A 17,495-nucleotide genomic window follows, 5' to 3' on the forward strand; every position below is an offset into this window, starting at 1 on the left:
TACAGGCGGCTGGTGGGAGTGGTGAAGACTGCTAGTCTCACGTGTGGGATGCAAGAAGAGCTCGCAGCTTGCAGTATTGTTCCCAGAGTTGATCGGGATCCTTCGGTTTGAAGGCGAGTAGAGGTTCTCAGCCAAAGGCTTCATTGCCTCTGTGGCAGTCTTGGCTGCAGATTTCTAGACCTGTGTTGTCGGGTGGGTATTTGTAGAAACCCCATCGATAGGTCACGGGTGCACCACACAAAGGAAGCAGCTACTTTGGTGGCAGAGTACTTGTGGAGTGCACGTAAGGGTTTTTTGGCTATACTGTAGTTTGAGGTACTCTGATGAACAAACAACAGGCAATAAGCATCAAGGGATGTCAGACCGCATTCAGGATAACTACATTTTGACTGTCAAAATTTTATCAGTAAATTGCTGAAGTATTCGTAGCAGACTTATCAGATTTACTGCCCTCCAGGAATGTTCTCATGCTCATATTATTCTTGTGACGAGAGCTGGCCGAAACCTGCAGCGGAAAGCTCTGAGATATTTAGTGAGTAGTGGAATGTAAACCAGAAAGACAGACTAGAGGTCATAGGAGGGGGAGTGTTCATTGCAGCTGACAAAAATATTGTCTCTAATGAAGTTGAAGTTGTATGTGACAGTGAAGTTATCTGGTCGCGTATAACAGGTATGGATGAAACCAAGTTAAATGTTGGATATTTTTACTGGCCACCCCACTCTGCTGTGACAGTTCTAGAGCCATTCAAAGACAGTCTATGTCAGTAGCACATAAATACCCAGATCATGCAATACTTGTTGGAAGAGACTTTAACCCAGCGAGTATAGACTGGGATGTCTACGAATTCATTGCAGGAGGGTACAGACAGAGAGTCATGTGAAATACTTTCGAACACAGTTTTTGAAAACTGTCTTGAGCTTGGCAGCTAACACACTATTGGAATATCTTAGATCTTGTAGCTACAAATAGGCCAGACCTTATTGACAATGTCATAGAAACAGGGATTAGTAATCATGATGTCATTTTAGCAACTGCTGTTATGAAAATTAATAAAACCGTCAAGAAGCCTAGGGTACTGTTTCTAAATAAAACAGATAAGCGATTACTAGTGTCTCACTTGGAAAGTCAACTGACGTCTCTTAGTTCCAGTAAGATGGACATAGAGGAATTTTAGGCAAAGTTCAAAGCAGATTGTACATCAAGGTCTGGAGCATTATATGCCTAATAACTGGCTTAAGGATGCAAACGATCTACCATCGTTTAATAACAGCATTTGGAAAATACTGAGGAACCAAAGGCTGTTGCACTGTTGATTCAAAACAGAAAGCACAAATGACGACAGGCAAAGATTAGTAGAAACACATGCCTCTTTAAAAAGATCTGTGTACGAAGCATACATCTACCACCGTCATATCTTAGCAAAAGACCTGGCAGAGAAACCGAGAAAATTCTGGTACTATGTATAATTGTTAAGTGAGTCTAAGGGCTTCATTGAGTCCCTCATTGACCAATCTGGTGTCGTGTTTCAGAAATCGTTCACACAAGGGAATTGTATGACCATCAGACAGACTCCAGTATGGGTGACATAAAAATAAGCAAACCTGGCAGAGAGAAATAACTGAAAGATTTGAAAGCAAATAAGTCACCAGGTCCAGATGGAATCCCAGTTCAGTTTTACAAGGAGTCCTCTATGACACTGGTCCCTTACCTAGCTTGCATTTATCGCGAATCTCTCTTCCAGCACAAAGTCTCAAGAGACTGGAAAATAGTGCAGGTGACACCTGTATATAGGAAGGGTAAAAGAATGGACCCAAAAAATCACAGACCACTATCACTAACTTCAATTTGCTGCAGAATCCTTGAACATATTCCCAGGGCGTATAACAAATTTTCTCGAGACTGAGATGGTTATGTCTACGAATCAGCATCACTCGTGTGAAAAACAGCTTCCTTTTTTCTCACGACATACTGCAAACAATGGATGAAGGGCGACAGGCAGATTTTATGTTTCTAGAGTCCCGGAAAGCATTTGACACAGTGCCCTATTGCAGGCTGTTAACAAAGGTCCGAGCATATGGAATAAGTTCATCACAGTGTGAGTGGGTAGAACACTACCTCAGTAATAGAATCCAGTATGTTGTCCTCATTGGTTAGTGTCCCTTACAGATGAGGGTATCATTAGGAATGTATAGGACCACTGTTGTTTTATTTATGCATAAACAATTTGGCAGACAAGGGTGGGCAGCAATCTGTCATCGTTGCTGATGATGCTGTGGTGTACAGTAAGGTGTTGAAGCTGAGTGACTACGTGAAAATACAAGATGACTTAGACAAAATTTCTTGTCAATGTGATGAATGGCAGCTAGCTCTACATGTGGAAAAATGTAAGTGAATGCACATGAGTAAGAAAAGCAAACCTGCAGTGTTACATACAGCACTGGTAGTGCCCTGTTTGACACTCATATCATTTAAATATCTGGGTATAATGTTGCAAAGTGATATGACATTCATTGAGCACGTGAGGATTGTGGTAGTGAAGGCGAATGGTCGACTAGGTTTATTGAGATAATTTTAGGAAAGTGTGGTTCATCTGTAAAGGAGACCACATACCGGTCACTGGTGCGACCTATTCTTGAATATTGCTTGAGTGTTTGGGATACATACCGGGTCAGATTAGAGGAGGACATCGAAGCAATTCAGAGGTGGCCTGCTAGATTTGTTACTGATAAATTTGATCAACACGAAAGGGTTTCAGAGATGCTTCAGGAACTCACATGGTAACCCCTGGAGGGAAAGCAATGTTCTTTTCGAGGAACACTATTGAGAAAATTTAGAGAACCAGCATTTGAAGCTGACTGCAGAACAATTCTACTGCCGCAAACATACGTTGCACGTTAGGACCACAAAGGTAAGATACAAGAAATTAAGGCGCATTCAGAGGCTTCTAGATAAGTCATATTTCCTTTGTTCTATTTGTTAGAGTGGAACAGGAAAGGCCACTCGATTATATGGTGAGTAGCAATCTATCCTTTTCATAATATTGTTCTTATTCCATCCTGGATTTTCCATTGGTTGTAAAGACAGAATGACTGATAAATTCTGTTGGATATATATATATATATATATATATATATATATATATATATAAAACAAAGATGATGTGGCTTACCGAACGAAAGCGCTGGCAGGTCGACAGACACACAAACAAACACAAACATACACACAAAATTCAAGCTTTCGCAACAAACTGTTGCCTCATCAGGAAAGAGGGAAGGAGAGGGAAAGATGAAAGGATGTGGGTTTTAAGGGAGAGGGTAAAGAGTCATTCCAATCCCGGGAGCGGAAAGACTTACCTTAGGGGGATAAAAGGACGGGTATACACTCGCACACACACACATATCCATCCACACATATACAGACACAAGCAGACATTTGTAAAGGCAAAGAGTTTGGGCAGAGATGTCAGTTGAGGCAGAAGTGCAGAGGCAAAGATGTTGAATGACAGGTGAGGTAAGAGCAAATTGAAATTAGCGGAGGTTGAGGCCTGGCGGATAACGAGAAGAGAGGATATACTGAAGGGCAAGTTCCCATCTCTGGAGTTCTGACAGGTTGGTGTTAGTGGGAAGTATCCAGATAACCCGGACGGTGTAACACTGTGCCAAGATGTGCTGGCTGTGCACCAAGGCATGTTTAGCCACAGGGTGATCCTCATTACCAACAAACACTGTCTGCCTGTGTCCATTCATGCGAATGGACAGTTTGTTGTTGCTCATTCCCACATAGAAAGCTTCACAGTGTAGACAGGTAAGTTGGTCAATCACGTGGGTGCTTTGACACGTGGCTCTGCCTTTGATCGTGTACACCTTCCAGGTTACAGGACTGGAGTAGGTGGTGGTGAGAGGGTGCATGGGACAGGTTTTACACCGGGGGCGGTTACAAGGGTAGGAGCCAGAGGGTAGGGAAGGTGGTTTGGGGATTTCATAGGGATGAACTAAGAGGTTACGAAGGTTAGGTGGACGGCGGAAAGACACTCTTGGTGGAGTGGGGAGGATTTCATGAAGGATGGATCTCATTTCAGGGCAGGATTTGAGGAAGTCGTATCCCTGCTGGAGAGCCACATTCAGAGTCTGATCCAGTCCCGGAAAGTATCCTGTCACAAGTGGGGCACTTTTGTGTTTCTTCTGTGGGAGGTTCTGGGTTTGAGAGGATGAGGAAGTGGCTCTGGTTATTTGCTTCTGTACCAGGTCGGGAGGGTAGTTGCGGGATGCGAAAGCTGTTGTCAGGTTGTTGGTGTAATGGTTCAGGGATTCCGGACTGGAGCAGATTTGTTTGCCACAAAGACCTAGGCTGTAGGGAAGGGACCGTTTGATGTGGAATGGGTGGCAGCTGTCATAATGGAGGTACTGTTGCTTGTTGGTGGGTTTGATGTGGACGGACGTGTGAAGCTCGCCATTGGACAGGTGGAGGTCAACATCAAGGAAAGTGGCATGGGATTTGGAGTAGGACCAGGTGAATCTGATGGAACCAAAGGAGTTAAGGTTAGAGAGGAAAATCTGGAGTTCTTCTTCACTGTGAGTCCAGATCATGAAGATGTCATCAATAAATCTGTACCAAACTTTGGGTTGGCAGGCTTGGGTAACCAAGAAGGCTTCCTCTAAGCGACCCATGAATAGGTTGGCGAATGAGGGGGCCATCCTGGTACCCTTTAATTGTTGGTATGTCTGGCTTTCAAAAGTGAATAAGTTGTGGGTCAGGATGAAGCTGGCTAAGATAATGAGGAAAGTGGTTTTAAGTAGGGTGGCAGGTGATCGGCGTGAAAGGAAGTGCTCCATCGCAGCGAGGCCCTGGACGTGCGGGATATTTGCGTATAAGGAAGTGGCATCAATGGTTACAAGGATGGTTTCCGGGGGTAACGGATTGGGTAAGGATTCCAGGCGTTTGAGAAAGTGGTTGGTGTCTTTGATGAAGGATGGGAGACTGCATGTAATGGGTTGAAGGTGTTGATCTACGTAGGCAGAGATACGTTCTGTGGGGGCTTGGTAACCAGCTACAATGGGGCGGCCGGGATGATTGGGTTTGTGAATTTTAGGAAGAAGGTAGAAGGTAGGGGTGTGGGTGTCGGTGGGGTCAGTGCAGTTTTAGTAATACTGGCTGCCATTATTCATGCAGACTGCACATCTCAACTTGACAACTGGCTCCACAGCTACTCGTGAGCACCTGAAGTGGATGTGAAATGACCGAGACTCTCGGATATTCATACGTGTGCTCAAGACGGGTTCCACGAGTGCTCAAAACAGACCACAAAATTCAAAGGAAAGCTATTTTATGTTAACTGCTGGAGTAGTTTGATTCAAAATAAGATGTGTTCCCATCGCGTATCATTCCAGGTGATGAACTCGGTTGTATAACTTTGCGACAGAAACAGAAGAGCAGTCACTACAATGGCACTAAAAAATAAGAATTTGGTGGCAGTCCCTATGATGACAAAGTCACAATGACAGGCTTCAGGTTAGTGATGGTGTCATTCTCGTGGATGAGATGGTAGAAGAGTCAACCACTTATTAGTAGGCATATGTGAAGAAGAATCATATCAATTGATATGTTGAGTGTGACAAGAATTCAAACGAACAAAAGAAATCTTGCTCCAACATAACAATGCATGCCTGCACACAAGTCTCACAGTGTGGGAACACATGGCCAAAACGGGTTGGAAGTCATTGCCTCATCCACCCTATAGGCCACACCTGCAGTCCGTCGACTTCTATCTGCTCAGTCTACTTAAGGAATCTCTACACGCAATACACTTTGAAGCTGATGACAGTGAAAACACGGCAATAAGTACACGAGAAAAGCATTTACTGACGAAGGTCGTAGGCTGTACAAAAATAGTACCGTGGAATCTAGCTTAATGAGCACCTCGCATAACGCGCAATTCTCACTACGGGCAAAACAAATTGTGAAAAAATAACTCGTTTAACTAGTGATGTTTTGCATAATGAGTGACGATCACACAGTGTGACAGCACCGACCGTCTGTGCGCAGCGGGGGAAACGTTCGGCAATACGAATACCTTTCACTGTCAGCGGCATCACATGAACAGTGTCTTTAGTATGTACTGCAGTCTGGGTTTAGTGCTCTTTCTGCTATCATCTTAGTGAAGCTAGTAATCACATATTCTTTTAAACTTGTGAACACACAGAGTTTTTTTGTGTGCAAATTTTACTAAAATTCGTAGACATGTCGCCGAAGATAAAGCTGCGAGAAGGCAAAGGTAAGAGAAAGAAAAACTTAGAAATGAAATGTAAATTAATTGATTTAGCACACACATACCATCAGTCTACATCAACTATTTGCACTATTCTCGAGAACAAGACAAGATTAAGGAGATAGATGCTTCAAAGGCAGTGACGAGAGTATCTAAACAGTGGTTTTGTATTCTGGACGATGTCGAAAGCTTGCTTCTTATACAGATAAATGAAATGCAATTGCAAGACAATACTATTAACGAGAACATCTCTTGTGAGAAGCCGAGAATGATTTTCACTGATCTCGTTAAGAAGATGCCAGGATCATCAGCTGCCAAAGAAGTGTTTAAGGGAAGTCGTGGGTGGTTTGAGAATTTTAAGAGAAGAACCAGCATCCACAGTGTTACGAGGCACAGCGAAAATTAAACCGCAGCTTGTTTACCATCGAGAAACTCCACGAGCCTTCATGAAGTGTAAAGTCCAGAAGAGCAGGTTAAATGTGATGTGGAGATCCGACAACAAGGCTTGGGTGACACGCGACATTGTTTGTGATTAGATCAGTGAACTGTTTGGTCCTTCAGTAAAAAATATTTGCTTGGGAGAAATCTGCCACTCCATGTCTTGATTGTTATGGACAAAGATGCTACCCATTCTCCAGGCCTACAGGACTACCTCCAATTTCAATTCATCAAGATAGAATTTCTGCCTTCCAACACCACTCCGTTACCCCAGCCTATGGACCAGCAGATTATTTCTAGCTTTAAGAAGCTCTACACTACAGCATTCTTTGAGCACTGCTTTCAGTCGATAGAACCTACTGATCTCACTCTAAGAGTGTTTTCAAAATATCACTTCAACACCATTGCCTGCGTTATGACTGTACTGGGCACTACACGTTGAAGCTTGAATAGTTTGGCTCGAGCCCCCATGTGCTCTGGCACGAAAGTATATGTATTTGTTACACTCGCCTTAATTGAGTGACCCAGAGATGTAGCTGTCTCAATGTTTGGATACTTTTTTCATCATAGGGTGTCAGCTCATCTGTCATAAACTCAATTTTTAAGCTGAAATAAAATATAACAAAACAATGCAGCCAGGTATTGTGGTGAAATTTAAAATATTGAGTCACTCATGCTGATTTATAATTTGGCTCAAATGGCTCTGAGCACTATGGGACTTAACATCTTAGGTCATCAGTCCCCTAGAACTTAGAACTACTTAAACCTAACTAACCTAAGGACATCACACAACACCCAGCCATCACGAGGCAGAGAAAATCCCTGACCCCGCCGGGAATCGAACCCGGGCGTGATTTATAATTTGAACAGGTAGTTTATTTTTCTTCAATATATTCACTAAATACTTAAAATGCAGTCTGAGGGGCTTTTACGTAAGGGCGGCCTTTAACAACTGATGCTACAACACTTCACTATAATATTCATATGCCGCTATCGTGGCACTTGACAGTCTGTTCACAGTTCACAAAATACACTCTTGTCTGTTGTCCTAAATCACTATATTGCGTTCCACTTGATCGCTTTCGAACGTTGCTTCCAACACACTACTACCCCCAGACACACGGCACGTTCGGCTCTTATCGTCATTCAAAACCCACTCAAAGATGGCTGCCCTATGCACCCTCAAAACGGCTGCCTAACTCAAAACAATGTTTGACAAAAAGAATTACAAATATTATAAAACTAAGCACAAAAACATATATGACATATTGAAAAATACAGACATTTTCTGGGCAATAACAATTTAAAGTCCAGTTTTTTGTATCTGCCACAGTTTTTTCACAAATAATGTTCTTGTGGCGTGATATTGCTTTTCCCAGATTTTTTATACTTAGCACAAATAAACAATAAAAATACAAACTTAATTATTCATCTACCTCTTTAAACTTTAGAATGCTGCTACTGGTATCATCTCTTTAAATTTATTTATTACCAAAAATAGTCTCTCTCAGTCAAATCCCATATTCCGACATCTCATTCAAAACTGCTACACGTTTTGCTAAATCGGCTAAGATTGCTCGATGCAGCTCTACTAGCCACATCCGTAGACACTTTTTTCATATTAATCGGCCAAAGCATTGCCAAGATATTAGCTTTTGAACCATAAATTTACAATTTTTAAGACAACAATAACATTTAAACTATTATATATTTTTATGGTGGGTCTAGATAATATAGCTTTACATATTTTTCTGTCCATGAGTGCCATTTGAGAAAGTATCTGTGGAGCCTACAGTTAATGAGATTGTGTCTTTGGCAAGAGTACAGGACTAGAAGTGGATAAGTATGATATCGATGAGCTTGTGGAAGATCACAGCCAAGAAATGACCACCGAAGAGCTGATGGGATTGCAGTGTGTTTCACAGCAGGAAGCTGGGGAGAGGAGTTCTTCAGAGCAGGAGATAGTAACAGCAAAGCAGCAATTTTATGGAGCAATAAGACAAACTCTGAAAGCATGGGAATCAATTGCATCGTACATTGAAAATCATCACCCCAATAAATCAGTGGTTATGAGCACTACAAATTTATTTGACAATAATGCTGAGTCACATTTTCACCAAGCATTAAAGTGTAGGCAGAAACAAATGACTATAGATAGCTGCCTGGTAAAATAGAATTAAGTTATGTATCGTGAATAATAAAGTACATAATACTGTATGTATAATTTTCTTTGAATAAAAGGCATTAATAAGACAAAATTTTAGTATGTTTTCTACATAGAATGCATTATTGTATTTTACATCAAGTTATACGGGATAAATTGTTTCGCATAACAAGTGTTTCACACTACAAGTAAGATTCTGGAATGAATTATGCTCGCTACACAAGACTCCACAGTACAGGTAATAGGAATGTTGACCGATATTGTCACCATCGACATCTAGTACCACATTAACTCTTGTTACATTTGGCAGTGAATTTTGTTTTCCTTTGAAGCCGAGATTTCGAGCATTCTTTCTGAAAGTGCTCGCTTACATAACTCGATCCGACGGGCACCGTATTTTCTTTCCAGGTGCCAATCATGATGCGCAGCCCACGTGTGTGCGAGTATTCAACTGAAAATGGATTTGTATTGATTGTAGCATGGGACAGGGCTCGAATATATTTCTATTTCACTTACTTTGCAATTAGAAAATTTGATAGCGTAAAAAGGAATTCTCAAAAATATAAATTTAATTCAACCAGATGTACATAATAATTACCACCAATATAAGATCTATATGGCAGATCAAGTTTCAATTAAAGATCTTTTTTATTATTCCTATATTGTTTAATTATTGTGTCAATACACCTGGTAAATGTTTTGAACTGTGTAAAATATCTTCTCCAGAAATATCCAAGTAAGTTTTGAAATTGTAATTCAACATAATTTTTTTTGGTTCTTTTTTTTCTGCTGTGTCCCTATAACTCACGAATTGTTTTCTTTTTTAAAACAAAAGAACAGGTAGTAAAGATAGGCTCATACTGCAGCTTGTGCCTTTAAAATTACAAAACATATTAAGCAAGACATTTACGTTGCTGGTGACATACATGCCATTTCTCTGTTTTTTAAACTACAGTCTAATTTATCAACATCTATAATAACATAGGGCAGTTGTTACCTATTCAGACCATAGTTGTTGTATTATAATTGAGTAGTTATGTATACAACTGCAGAGGTAAGAAGCCACTATACAACATTCATTCACGAAATCACAGATACAAGATGTCTCTTTCATTTTCACAGTCTCTTTAACATTACATGCACAATGTAAAACACTCTAGTCTCAAGACTATTAAAGTGTAGTATAGTGTCAAAATTATAATGGTACCATATCTGTATGGTTGCAAGCTTGGACTAACTACTGAAATGGAAACAGTCCTGCATAAATGAAGCCACCTCACAAAAAAACTTTAAATTGGCGAATACTTGCACACTTTTCAGCAATACTTGTGTTGTAGACGTAGGCAATTTTGGTAGAGAGTTGTTTACTACAAGTGGAATGCACCTAAACAGGCCAGGAAAAAAAAGTATTATGTGCCCTTTTAAATGTAGCGTTTTGGAAGAACTTCACTCTACAAAAGGTAGTGCATACAAACAACATTCAATGAATGGTTCAATGACCTCTTCATAAGTTCTGCTGTGCAAATAAGCTGCAATCTCTCTTTAGAAAGCCCTATGGACACACTGAAACACCATTTTCTCAATTCAGTAAGTTAAATAAGTGTTTCTCGCATAACCAGAAATGAGGTAAAGAAAACCACTGCATCATTAAAAAGCAAAACTCATCCAGCATAGATAATATTTCCAGTAAACTGCTAAATGATCAACTATCCAAAGTTTTAGCCCACATATTTAATACCTCTAGTTATCAGGGTATCTTCCGAGATGGAATGAAGCTTGCTACAGTGAAGCCACTCCACAAAAAGGGAAACACTATATGTCATTAACTATCATCCCATCTATCTTTTGGCCAGTTTTGCAAAAGTTCTCGAAAAATTACTGGGTTCCGGAACTGTGAGGCTCCTCAAAAATGTTAACATTGTCCGAGAATGTATGTCTACTACTGAAGCAATACTTTTGTTCACAAATTACATATAGGAATCCCTTAATTTAAAAAAAGAAAGAAAAACAGAAAGAAAGAAAAGAAAAGTAACCAGTCGGGATCTTTTGTGATCTCTGTGGCTTTCGACTGTGTGGATGACAAAAACACTTGTCAACGTAGCGAGCCACTACAGCCTTAGAGGGGCATTGGGAAACTGGCAACAATCTCAAGTAAATAATAGGAAGCAGAAGACAATTCTTGATAAGAGCAGCTTAGCAGGGAGGGGAGGGGAGGGGAGGGGAGGAGGTGGAGTCCAACTGCGGCACTGTACTCCGTGGAGTTCCCGGGGACCAGTCCTCGGTACACTGCTGTTGCTCATTTACATACCTTTGTCATACAAAATGTGCTAGTTTACTATGCTTGCTGACGGTACTACATTGTGATAAACAATGAACAGTCCACTGACGTAGAAGCTGAAGCCGACAAATTACTTTCAGAACTCTTAATTTGGTTCAGAACAAACTCACTAACAGTAAAACAGAGCAAAACCAATTAGTCCACTTCAGCTTTGATCACAAAGTCCCACAAGACATTCCTATTTTATATGACAGTCGGCAAATACAAAGTGCACATTGCACTGCTCATAGACAGCAAGGTCAGCTGGGAACATCAAATCCTACAAACCCTGAAACGTTTGTCCTCTGCTACCTTTGCCATTAGGACAATCTCTGAAATTGGAGACATCAGTGTCACAATATCTACTTATTTTGGGTACTTTCATACCATCATTTGCTATGGAATTATCTTCTGGGGCAATTCACCTTCATCAAAGAAAATCTTCCTGCAGCAGAAAAAGGTGGCCCAAATAATGTGCAGAGTACACCCAAGAACCTCCTGCTGTGATCTCCTATTTGAGGAGCTCGGGATGCTTACGACAACGCCCCAATATATTTACTCGATCACGAGTTTTCTAGTTGACAATCCTGCCTACTATGAAATCGACGAAATGTTCCGTGATCACAACACAGGGAGGAAGGCTGAACTCCATTGTGAACTAAACAATCTAACTCGTGTGCTGAAAGGTGTACAGCATTCCAGTGTTAAAATTTTTAATTCACTTCCAAACTCCATCAATGTCTACATACTAACAAAGCATTATTTAAAAATAAATTAAAGATACATTTATTTGAGAAGGCCTTTTATTCATTAGATGAATTTTTCAGCAGAGAAGCACAAGATTTGGATATACATATTCGCTGTGTTATCTGCACCAAAAAAGGCTAAAACAGTTGTTGATTTCATACTTGATGCACTAGAAAAACACATTCAGTGGCTTTCTGTCTTCCCCAGCAGCTCTTACTCTAGTTGGGTCACAGTCGAAACCAGACTAATCACAACTGTTGACAAATCACGATTTTTGATTATCTTTTGGCTCACAGATTTAACACAAATTATTCAGTTCATTGTAGAAGGCATAAACTACAAATTGATCTGTAGCATTCTTTTTGGACTTTGGAAAGCACTCAGGTTTCTTCAAATAAATTAGAATCAAATAATGCAAAACCTGTATAAAGAGTCAGATTTAACTTCTTTTCTCTCAGAAAAATGTCCTTTCCACCCCATAATTTGGTCGTATATGATTGACTTTTTGGACACCATAGGCTGCTGCCTTAAACGTTTTAACTTTATTTATAACATCATGCAAAGCCCTTGACACATTATTTACAGTGTAACTGCAATCTGAACACCTTTTAATATAGGACCATGGCATTTTTAAAAACCTGATACGGAATATCATCCTCCTACTTTTTCCAATCTCCATTTAGTATCTGTACCCAATTACCCCACTTTATAATTTTTTAGGGAGTAAATTTAAACATGCAATGGTACTTATTTAGCTTGAAAACAAGTAATTTCATTTTCATAATCCCTTTTGGGAAATATAAAATAACTTAATAAACTACAAATATGCTCAACTTACCAATAAACACAAGAAAAGCATATGGAGCTGTGAGACCATCATCATAAAAAGCTCAACAATTAATAAAATTTAACAATAAAAAGAGGGAGAGATTACTCTAGGGATATACTATAATCCTGTAGTTATCGCTCACACAGGGATCATGAGGATAAGGTCAGAATAGTTACTGCATGTACAGATCGCACAGAGGCATTCAAACAATCATTCCACCCACACCCCATACCTGAATGGAACACGAAGAAACTCTAGACTGATACAATAGGACATACCCTCTGCCACACACCTCATGGTGTTTTGTAGAGTATGGATGTAGGTGCAGCTGTAAACAGAGAGAGGGGAGCCATGTCAACCTAAAAAATTATGGCTGAAAATGATGCTGCCTACAATTACACCAAATGTGTCTCTAGCAAAATTGTTGTTGTTGTGGTCTTCAGTCGAGAGACTGGTTTGATGCAGCTCTCCATCCTACTCTATCCTGTGCAAGTTTCTTCATCTCCCAGTACCTACTGCAACCTACATCCTTCTGAATCTGCTTAGTGTATTCATCTCTTGGTCTCCCTCTACGATTTTTATCCTCCTCGCTGTCCTCCAATACTAAATTGGTAATCCCTTGATGCCTCAGAATATGTCCTACCAACTGATCCCTTCTTCTAGTCAAGTTGTGCCACAAACTTCTCTCCTCTCCAATTCTATTCAATACCTCCTAATTAGTTATGTGATCTACCCATCTAACATTCAGCATTCTTCTGTAGCACCAAATTTCAAAAGCTTCTATTCTCTTTTCGTCTAAACTATTTATCGTCCACATTTCACATCCATACATGGCTACACTCCATACAAATACCGTCAGAAACGACTTCCTGACACTTTAATCTATACTCTATGTTAACAAATTTCTCTTCTTCAGAAACGCTTTCCTTGCCATTGCCAGTCTACATTTTATATCCTCTCTACTTCCACCATCATCAGTTATTTTGCTCCCCAAATAGCAAAGCTCCTTTATTACTTTAAGTGTCTCATTTCCTAATCTAATTCCCTCAGCATTACCCGACTTAATTCGACTAAATTCCATTATCCTCACTTTGCTTTTGTTGACGTTCATCTTATATCCTCCTTTCAATACACTGCCCATTCCGTTCAACTACTCTTCCAGGTCCTTTGCTGGCTCTGACAGAATTACAATGTCATCGGTGAACCTCAAAGTTTTTATTTCTTCTCCATGGATTTTAATACCTACTCCGAATTTTTTTTTCCTTTACTGCTTGCTCAATATACAGATTGAATAACATCGGGGAGTGGCTACAACCCTGTCTCACTCCTTCCCAACCGCTGCTTCCCTTTCATGTCCCTCGTCTCTTATAACTGCCATCTGGTTTCTGTACAAATTGTAAATAGCCTTTCGCTCCCTGTATTTCACTCCTGCCACCTTCAGAATTTGAAAGAGTGTATTACAGTCAACATTGTCAAAAGCTTTCTCTAAGTCTACAAATGCTAGAAATGTAGGTTTGCCTTTCCTTGATCTATTTTCTAAGATAATTCGTAGGGTCAGTATTGCCTGTTCTAACATTTCTACGGAATCCAAACTGATATTCCCCGAGGTTGGCTTCTACCAGTTTTTCCATTCGTCTGAAAAGAATTCGTATACCTTCTGTTTCCAATTAACCCTAGTTTACAAATACCCTATCTGACCCTACCTCAGTCAGTAAATGGGTTTTCTCATATGTTGCAATCCTTTGTCTACAAAGAAAATACGTAGTTCTATAAGCCTACTCTTCCCATAACTGGTGAGTCAAGTGAGTTCACAGATCAAAGGCCAGGGCAAGTCAAAAAGAACATGCTACAGCACTGACCAATAATTTCCTTGTTTCTGTAATGCCAATACACAAAAACAGTGGATAATGCACTATAGATTCAATTTTTAGAAAATTGAGCTATAGACTAAATGCTGTTATGCACATGAGGGGGCATACAGAAACAATTTTAAAAATATATTTTCAGATTTAGAAATCGTATCCATGACACATACTAAGAAACGGGTCAGTGGAAGCATCCGATTCCACCCATTTCTTTAGTAAGGGTGTTGTGTGTGACATCATTATGGCACAGAGTTTATAAGTTGGTTGTGTTTGTAAATGTCATCTTGTTGTGTTTTATGGTGCTCTGTGCTGGTGTGTATGTGTTTGTGTATGTGTACGTGCTGAGTGTAATGTGTTGTATTGGGTTCATTTGGGTTTTGGTGTTGGATGTGTGAAGTCGTTGGCAGTATTCGTAGTTCCAAATTTTAGGTTTCGAAGCTTTTTCAGTGAGTTATCAATTAATTTTCGTTTTTGTTTTTTTGTTTATGTGTTTAGCGTTTTCGTTAGCTGTTATTGGTTTGCTGTTTGTGGTGCAGTAAGGCATTTAATTTATTATGTGGCAGCTGTTGTTAGGTATGGATATGACAATGAAATATAACATCAGTCGGAGATGGGGGGGGGGGGGTCATGTCTACTATTAAATTCCTCCAGTTATTTGAACTTATCACTGAGATTGTAAAGTGTAGTATTTATTGCGCGAGAGCACGAGGTTGACCAGAGTTCTGACGTCTTGGGCCAGGGATGGGTACGCGTGCGCGCGCAGGGTGTGTGTGTGTGTGTGGGGGGGGGGACTTAGTTTGCAGGATCAGAATATGTTTGTGATAAGTAATTGTTTCTTTGGGTCTATTCTTATCGAGTTGTAATGTTTTATGTATTTATGGTGTACTGGCTGTGTTTTAATTTATGTAGGGATGTTTGATTTTTAAGGTGTTGTGGTTTTGATTATATTTCTCGTAGTTATAGGATTTGGTGTTTTGGTATCGTCACCTGTGGTTGACCTTTATAGGTCAAGGGAAGTGTCCGATTCCTGTAGATTTTTGTTGGTATAGCAGAATGTTGCAATTTTTTGGTTCGTCATTTTGTGTGTTTTGGGATAGTAGCTTCTATTTACTATTATATTTCGCTTGTCTGCACCCTAAAACCGCTCATTTTCCAGCGGCTGACCAGTTAGTTTGAATGTATTTTTGGAGGGACATGTTATTGTCTTATTTACACGTATTTTCGTGTTTGTTGCCGTATGTATGTAGTGACGTCACAAGCTCTATATTGGAGTCGCTTAGAATATCATTTTGCGCCATATTGATGACATCATGTGTCACAACAGATGGGTAAAATCGCACACTTCTGTAATTTATTTCACTGGGCTCGTATTCGTTTTCCTCTACTGACGTCTGCGGCAAAATCTAAAAATCCAATAGCAGTTGTGGTTGACTTCGTGCTACGTCAAACTACTCACACCACTCAAATATTGGGTACAACAGATCATAAGAATACGAAATTATCTTACGTTCGCAAATGACAGCTTATCACAATTATTTAAAAAAATTAATAAAATAGTCATGATCTGTAGGTGTTATTATTATTATGCATTCCCTTCATATATTTGAATCGATTAACCACTACATGGCTTCAAGCAGTTTTGTTGAATTCATTTGTTACATTTTCGTAGAGGTTACACAATTACCTGTTGATTTACTACTTACACAACAAAACAGTTGTCGAAATTAGTGGTAATACATACTGCGAAGTGTGGAAACCTATTATACTTCCAACAACATAATATAACGAAACGTCATGGTTGTGACGTACGTAGAGGAAAGGACCGTAAAACAGCGATGTAAGCTTCGTTTGATATTACCAACAAATATTTTATTTTCCAAGATCGAAACATGAATACTATTCATTTATAAGCTTCTGATCTTCTTTATTTCTTTATACTCTAAATCCTTCTAAACTGTAAGAGAAATAAATTATTAGAAAACAAAACGCAAGTACATTCCAAGGGAAAAGACCGTGAATCACGTACTGTATAGATCAAAGTACATGAATTACGTTTTGTCCGCTAAGTGTTCTCTTATTCCCCTTATTTCGCGCCCACTTACGACGTTTTCCACTAGCACCGCAATGTGCCTGGCAGAGAGATAAATGCATCCATTTAAGAAGGGAACTGCTATTTCACTATATTATATCGTAAAACAAAAGTTTCTTAGTCCTTTTAACTGCATCTAAACGGAAAGCTTTCAATTGCTTACTTCCTCTTTACTTTCTGAAACAGAACGTTTGTCAAGTACATAGTCTCAAAATCAGACACATATTCTAAACAGCAGACATTGTAATTATCCCCAAAGTCCAAACCTTTACTTACATTTTAATATTTCGCGCAGTGCGCATCAAACTTTAAGCTACGCCAAAGTTTACATTATTGATCAGTGCAGCGCCTCCAAAGATGTAACATTTCAAGCAGGTCTGTGGCCTCGCATCAACTACAAAAAATAAGTGTGGGTGAGAGTCGGATTGCTTCTATACATTTCTTGATACAGCGATGTTGGCGACTATCAAGTTTAGACAGATCTTTTTTGGAACCGTTACCATAAAGAAAGCTTCCATAGTCTAGTACTGATCTTATTAGAGCTACAAATTAGACTGGAGTAGAGCTCTGTATATCACCACCTGACCAGAGGACTTCGCACACCATCCAGTGCCAGCTGCAGACCTCATCACATTAATAGATTGATGTATTTCATTGGTAATAGCTTACGGTAATAATCCACGTGAAACACATGTCGGAAATCGTGCCAAAAAATGTAATATAATATTACTGGAAATTCTGTTTCACCCAACTGAATGGTATTTTCTCTATATTGAATCC

The 17,495-nt window shown here is 39.7% G+C and overlaps 1 protein-coding gene across 2 annotated transcripts in view; it reads right to left on the reverse strand.

Annotated features, from left to right (window-relative positions):
- LOC124552518 overlaps positions 1-17,045 on the reverse strand; it is a 139,558-nt gene extending 122,513 nt beyond the window's left edge. Inside the window, exon 1 of one of the 2 annotated variants that reach the window (XM_047126812.1) lies at positions 16,992-17,045. The gene's annotated coding sequence lies outside the window, so the exon portion shown is untranslated. Of the gene's footprint in view, positions 1-12,993; positions 13,019-16,991 lie in introns of those variants that run through there. The other variant, XM_047126813.1, reaches the window with a different exon arrangement.
- Positions 17,046-17,495: the final 450 nt, after the last annotated feature.

The sequence above is a fragment of the Schistocerca americana genome, chromosome 10 (assembly GCF_021461395.2).
Source record: "Schistocerca americana isolate TAMUIC-IGC-003095 chromosome 10, iqSchAmer2.1, whole genome shotgun sequence".
Taxonomy (NCBI): domain Eukaryota; kingdom Metazoa; phylum Arthropoda; class Insecta; order Orthoptera; family Acrididae; genus Schistocerca; species Schistocerca americana.